The 5892-nt window shown below is 37.2% G+C and overlaps 1 long non-coding RNA gene and 1 pseudogene across 1 annotated transcript; both read left to right on the top strand.

The window, feature by feature from the left end:
- Positions 1-385: 385 nt before the first annotated feature.
- LOC147485983 (putative E3 ubiquitin-protein ligase ARI8 pseudogene) lies at positions 386-2941 on the top strand (annotated as a pseudogene).
- Positions 2942-4045: 1104 nt separating this feature from the next.
- LOC147485982 (uncharacterized) lies at positions 4046-4889 on the top strand. Its single transcript, XR_015203258.1, has 3 exons — positions 4046-4201; positions 4302-4688; positions 4769-4889. It is a non-coding gene; the product is annotated as an uncharacterized LOC147485982 (long non-coding RNA).
- The last annotated feature ends 1003 nt before the right edge of the window (positions 4890-5892 follow it).

Raw genomic sequence — 5892 nt, 5'->3', positions numbered from 1 at the left:
AGGAAAGCTACCAGGTTTGAAGTCTACTAGGATAGACTTATGTGAGAACTATATATATGGGAAGCAGAAGCGTGTTAGCTTTCAGAAAGTTGGAAGAACTCCAAAGCAGTAGAAGCTTGAGTTGGTTCACATAGATGTCTGGGGTTCTTCATCTGTCTCCTCTCTTGGTGGCAAGTCATACTTTGTGACTTTCATTGATGACTCTACTAGAAAAGTATGGGTTTATTTCTTAAAGTAGAAATCTGAGGGTTTTGATGTATTCAAGAAGTGGAGAGCTATAGTTGACAATGAGACAGGGTTGAAATTGAAGTGTTTGAGATCTGATAATGGTGGAGAGTATAATGATATTGGTTTCAAGGAGTGATGTGCTGAAAATGGTATTCGGATGGAGAAGACACTGCCAGGGACACCTCAACAAAATGGGGTCGCTGAGAGAATGAACAGGTCATTGACAGAGTGTGCACGGTGCATGCATATACAAGTAGGGTTACCGAAGCTGTTTTGGGCCAAAGCAGTTAGTACAGCAGCTTACTTGATTAACCGTGGGCCATCAGTTCCATTAGATCATAGGTTACCTGAGGAGGTCTGGCGCGACAAGCAAGTAAGTTTCTCTTATTTTTGAGTGTTTGGATGTGTGTCATATGTGCATATCAGTGATTAGTCTAGGGGTAAACTTGACCCTAAATCACTGAAGTGTGTATGATGGTGATAAGTTTGATTATCGATTTTAGGATTACCATAATCGAAAAATTATCAAAGACCATTAATACTGAGTAGTTGAGAATGCTCCCAGTGACCTACGTCAGCCCCTCTTTTTTCTTTGAGACTGACACATCAGATTTTTATAAAAAAAAGAATTATACGCCCTTTTTTTGCCGATTTCAATTGTTCGTAACCCAAAATAGATAAAAACCTCTTTCTATACTCTATTTTCAATTCTACAAAACACTCCCAACTCTCCAAAAAAAATATTCATCTCTTCAAACCCTCTCTCTTCTTCCAATTCACCTGTATTCGAAAATGAACCAAAATCTTTCCCCTAAATACCTTTTTGACTATTGGCTCAATCTTCCTTGCCGAGTTAAAAAAAAAAAAAAAAAAAAAAACCCCTCTCTCATCTCTCATTACCCTCTAAAAAACAACATTGAAGAGCTCTCATTGACGGACGAAAAAGGAAGCAATATAATCAACAAAATTTATTTTCACAATTTGCTAGTCCAATGATTTGTAAGTTTGTTTGTTTTTTTGTTTTTTTTTTTTTTTTTTTTTTTTTTGTTTTTTTTTTTTTTTTGGGGTTTTGAAATCGATTCAATCAAAACTTTCCTTCTTCTGAACAGAAAAAGGAGACCCCCAATCACAATGACAGAATCATCATTCTAGGAAGTTCAATCAAGTAGGCATTTTTTGGACGACTATGGTAACAACGAAGATTGTGGGCAGAACCACACAGCTTTATGTGAAGCTGATATTAGAGAACTCCAAGAACAAGATGTTACAGAATTATTGTCTGTTCTTAATATAACAAAAACATCAGCTACTATATTGTTGTGCCAGTACAATTGGGATGTTGATAGTGTAAACAATGACCGGGTTTGGCGGATGAAGAGAAGGTGCGCAAGAAGGTCGGGTTAATGGAAAAACGGTTGTTTATTATTTACCGCAGATAAGAAAGTTAATTGTAGAATTTGTTTTGATGACTTTCTTTGTGGAGATATGGTTAGTGTTGTGTGTGGTCATTTGTTTTGTAAGTTGTGTTGGAAGGGATACATTACTACTTCAATTAATGATGCCCCTAGATGTTTAACAATGAGATGCCCCGAGATTAAGTGTGTTCTTTCTCTTTGTGGGTGAGGAGTTGGTGAATAAATTAGTTTTCGATGAAGAGTAGAGGAAGTACTTGCATTTCTGCTTCGATCATATGTTGAAGTTAAAAAGAATTAAGTGGTGCCTAGCTCGGATTGTGACAATGCGGTGGAGTTTGTGGGTGGGAGTTATGATGTTTCCTGCAATTGCAAATACAACTTTTGCTGGAATTGTCTTGAGAGGAAATGCATCGTCCCGGTGGAATGTGATATCGTGGCTAAGTGGATTTTGAAAACAAAGCGGAATCTGAGAACGTTACCTGGATCTTAGCTAATTCAAAGCCCTGTCCAAAATGCAGATGGGCTATTCAGAAAAATGATGGTTGCATGCATATGACCTGCACACCTCCCTGCAAAAATGAGTTTTGATGGTTGTGTCTTGGTTCGTGGGAATCTCATGGTGCGAAAACAGGTGGTAAACTATGCATGTAATCGTTATGAGAAAGCAAAGCAAGAGGGGGAGTACAACGAAGAAGAGAAAAAAAAGGAGATGGCTAAAAGTATTATAGAGAAATATACTCACTATTATGAAAGATGGGAAGCCAACAATAAATCAAGGACAAAAGCAATTGCAGATTTACATCAAGCAGAAACTATGCTCATTAACAACATACGTGATGGACAACATGAATCAGAAGGACAGGTCAAGTTCATAACATAAGCCTGGGCACAAATAATTGAATGCAGGCGCGTGCTCAAGTGGACCTATGCCTATGGATACTACCTACCTGAAGATGAACCTGCAAAGAGGCAGTTCTTTGAGTACCTTCAAGGTGAGGCTGAGTTTTGCTTAGAACATCTTCATGAATGTGCAGAGAATGGATTAAAAAGGTTCCTTGATGCTAAGGAACCAGAAGATTACCAAGAGTTCCGTACAAAGCTAACTGATTTGGCGAGGGTGACCAAGCATTACTTTGCAAACCTGGTCCGGTTAATCGGAGAATGGAATGACCTTGGGTGATGTGGACAGATATAAGCATAAAATGGCTTGGGATGGAATGTCGAAGTTGCAAGGTGGGATGGGTGAGGAAATAACCCGAAAGTGGTCTTTGGCATCACTGGAAGACCAAAGCTCTTAGGATTGATGTTAAATTTATTTATCATTTATTTTTTTGATAATCCATCCCAAATATAATATATATTTTGTTTAACAAGAAATCAAGTTAGTGTTTAAAATAGATAACATGAGTAAAATTGTCGAATGATTTATATTCAGCTTTGAGGGACAAAAACAAACATGTTTTTAGAATTCAAATCGCATTTAACAAATGGATTCAAAGATTCAAAGATTAAATTCATTCGAGAAAAACAAAGGCTCTGTTTGATAGGTCATAAGAGCTATGGCAAAGACAAATTTCGTCACCATTAATATTAAAATGTAGATTCTTTTTTTCCTATAAATATAAAATGTGGTTATGCATTCAAATTGAACTCAGTGGCAACTGCCAAGCATGAGTAGAGGAACTCTTGGGGGACGACAGTGGAGCACGTCAGTGTATACAGTTTGTAATGGGCGACAAAATGCACCGAAATGTATGAATCTTTCTTTGGGGTTAATTTTTCAGCAATTATTGATAGGATATGATCGGGAAGGTCTAACCAATCAACGCTATCATCAGCAACAACAGTTCTAGCACCTTTGTCCATGTATGAGTAAATGAATTTGTTGCAGCATATGGGCACAATGTAAATGTGTAGATTTGTTTAAACTGTTTTGGGTTGTTAGAGAGAGAAGCGGGCTGAATTTTGTATCGAAGAACGGGTTCTGGGGTTCTGTTGCTTAGGAGATTGGATTGAATTTAGGTGTTGCTTCATCTGTAAAACTGTTTTATGACTGAGAGGGACAACCACATACCCTGAGAGGATGCAGGTATATTTGCACATTCCATGCTAAACAATTTTCTTTTCTTTTTTTATATTACGAGCCTTCGATTATTTGAACCATACCTCTCTATTGGTTATTATATGTAGATATTAGAGGAAAGCACTGGTCCTTATCCATAACCAGCTTATGACCAATTATAAGTCTTTATTTGTTAAAACATTTTCTGATGAGGAGATACCAACCAGATTGTCTTCCGATATTAAGGAAGACATTCCGAGGTTCTTGGAGTTGGTGCATGTGGAGAAATATGATGCAAGTACATCTTATTTTATTTTGTTCTTAGTGTTGGCATACATTATTATATGCTCATTAATTGTTTCTTTTCCTTTTTCAGATTCCCTTCATTGCTATGTACCGTAAGGAAAGTTGCCCCACATTATTGAAAGATTTTTCCGAGGAAATGACTGTAACAGAGGATAGGAATAAGGATACACGTAAACTGAAGTGGCATAAGGTAATTTGTTTTTCATAGAAAAGATGAAGGATACTCACTCATCATCACTTGCATCTGCGATGAAACTAAATGTTGAGCAGTTGATGGTACGTCTTTGTAGGTACTTTGGGCCATCAAGGATTTGGACAAAAAGTGGCTGCTGCTTCAGAAGCGGAAGAGCGCTCTTTAGTCATACTATAAGAAACGTTACGAGGAAGAGTCAAGACGGGTTTATGATCTAACCAGACTCAATTTAAACCAGAAGCTTTTCGAATCAATCATCGATTCGCTTAAGACCGCAGAAACAGAAAGAGAGGTTGATGATGTCGACTCAAAGTTTAATTTGCATTTTCCTCCAGGGGAAGTTGGTGTGGATGAAGGACAGTTTAAGAGGCCTAAGAGAAAATCCCATTATAGTATATGTAGTAAGACTGGGCTTTGGGAGGTTTCTAGAAAGATTGGTCATAGCTCTGAACAACTTGGGCTACTAATTAATCTAGAGACGATGGTAATTCTATTTCTCTATTCGCATTTTTTATTTATCTTTAAAATGTTGTTGTTCTAAGCTTCATCTTCACTTGATTGTAGAACATAGTCCCATTGAATGACGCAGAGAAGAAGGAATCTCCTAAAGATTTAGCTCAAAATTTTACCTATGCGATGTTCGAGACTCCTCAAGTTGTGCTCAGAGGTGCTAGGCACATGGTAGGTCTTTGAGTACTAACTCTTATTTGGAGTAATTGTTTTGTTAAAATTTCTAGATTCAAAATTGTGTGGTCTGTATTCATTTCATAATTTGTTGGTTTTTGTTTGCTCGTGCAAATTGTGGAAATCACCGCGAGCCACGATAAGGAAACATGTCCGTGGTAAGTTTATGAGTGGAGCGGTAGTCTCAACAAGTCCTACTCCTGATGGCAATCGATTCATTTCATCAGTTTGCTGGTGTGAAGTGGTTACGTAATAAGCCAGTAAAAGAATTTAAAAATGTACAGTGGCTTCAAATCTAAAAATCTGAAGAAGAGAAGCTTTTTAAAGTTACTATCAAACTACCACAATAAGAGTTAGACAGGTTGATAAGTGAGATTACTGAATATTATCTTAGTGATGAGGTCAGTGCAGCTGCCAAAATTTGGAACGAGCAACGCAGCTTGATTTTGCAAGATGCATTCTCAAATTTTCTTATTCCTTCGATGGAAAAGGAAGTGTGTTATGTGTTGACTGCTAGATCCAAAAAAAAACTGCTCATGGAATATGGGAAGCAGTTATGGTCAAAGGTTTCTGTAGCACCATATAAGCGGAAGGGGACTAATGACGTAACCCTGATGATGAACTTGCACCAAGAGTCATGGCTTGCTGTTGGGGACGTGGAAACCTTGCAACCACTTTTGTGATGTTGGAAGGTGGTCGAATTTTTTTCATGAATACATGATTTCATGTTGCCATGGCATTAAAGTGGCTAAATGGATTATACGTTGTCGAGGAAATTTTTTGCACCCTTAATCAAAAATCCAATCACCTTGAATCTCAATTGGGCAAAACACAGGTTAGTCAGATTGTTTTATTTTTATTTTTTTTTATTTATTTATTTGAATGTTGAGTGTGTTTGATTATTGATTTAATGGAATGACTTAATTGAATGTGTTTGTTACAAGATGACTGTTGTGTAATTAAATGGAATTGAACAAATTAAAATTCTAAGTCAGTTACGGGTT

This window comes from Coptis chinensis, chromosome 7, assembly GCF_015680905.1.
Source record: "Coptis chinensis isolate HL-2020 chromosome 7, ASM1568090v1, whole genome shotgun sequence".
In the NCBI taxonomy this organism is placed as follows: domain Eukaryota; kingdom Viridiplantae; phylum Streptophyta; class Magnoliopsida; order Ranunculales; family Ranunculaceae; genus Coptis; species Coptis chinensis.
Note: the sequence above shows the minus strand (reverse complement) of the source record. Positions and strands in the feature narration are given on the sequence as shown.